The following is a 1,220-nucleotide window of genomic DNA, read 5'->3' as shown; positions in this document are numbered from 1 at the left end:
TTTCTCTTCTCTCCCCTTCCTCTCTTTTTTTTTTTTTTTTGTAGAGGTTTTTTCCTATAGGGCGCATGAGCTAGCCAGAAAGACAGAGAGATAGAAAGCGAGAAATCAACCCCCAGGGGGGATGGCCACACCACAATTCCTTCTCCTCCATTCTCCTCTCGGGATCTTGGGCATGCACGCACACACGCCCAGCATGAGTTTTAAGCCATCGGGTCCCAGACTTGAACTGTGGTCGACTACATGGGAGTCCAGCCACATAGCCATTATGCTAACTGCTGGTCCCCCAAAGATTCTCTTTTTAAGAATGTATTATTATTATTATTTTAACTTGACCAGACAGAGAAAGGGAAAGTGAGAAAGCAAGCTGCCAGGGCAAGCCGCGGTCAGCCATGTGGGAGTCCGGCACCTTAACCATCACCTTAACCATCATGCCACCTGCCATCAAAGATTCTTTTAATAGTTGTTTAATAAATTTATGAGAATATAACTGTTTTTTTTTCCCTTGTTGTTGTTTTAGTTTTTGCTATAGTGTGCTTGTGCTCACCAGAGAGAGACAGAGGCAGAAAGAGAGAGGAAGAGCAAAAGTGAGAAATCACCCCCCAGGGGGGATAGCCACTCTGCAATCCCTTCTCCTCCATTCTCCTTTCAGGATTTTGGGTGCGCATGCACCTGGACCAAGTGTGGTGATTTTTTTAAGCTGCTGGGTCTGGGACTCGAACCATGGAATCTGCTGTACGATGCCTAGTTGCCTTAACCTCCATGCCACCTGCTGGCCCCTTCTGTTGTTTTTAAAGTACACACTTCTATATTGGGTAGAAATTGGGAATACATCCAAATAAATGTTGCCAAAAAGTTGCAAAAAAAATGTAGTCTCTCCAGTTCTCCTTTTTTGTTGTTGTTGTAATTGTTGGTTTGCTGTAGAGTATGTGAAGTCACTGGAGAGGGACAGAGAAAGAAAGAGAGGGGAAGTGAGAAAGCACCCCTGGTGTGGGGATGACCATGCCACAAACCCCTTTCTTCCATTCTCTTGGAGAGGAACCATGGTGACACATGTGGTAGGGCCCCAAGGCATGAAGCTGAGACCACATGGGAGGCTCTGTTTCAGTTTCAGGACAAACCTATGCAGACTGGATGTCTGTAATCCTAGTTAACTGGGAGGTTGGGGCAGGAGAATTGTGACATGGTGAGATCCTGTCCAAAATGCCCATGTCTCTATCTCT

The sequence above is a fragment of the Tupaia chinensis genome, unplaced genomic scaffold (genome assembly GCF_000334495.1).
Source record: "Tupaia chinensis unplaced genomic scaffold, TupChi_1.0 Scaffold000318_1, whole genome shotgun sequence".
Classification (NCBI taxonomy): domain Eukaryota; kingdom Metazoa; phylum Chordata; class Mammalia; order Scandentia; family Tupaiidae; genus Tupaia; species Tupaia belangeri.
Note: the sequence above shows the minus strand (reverse complement) of the source record.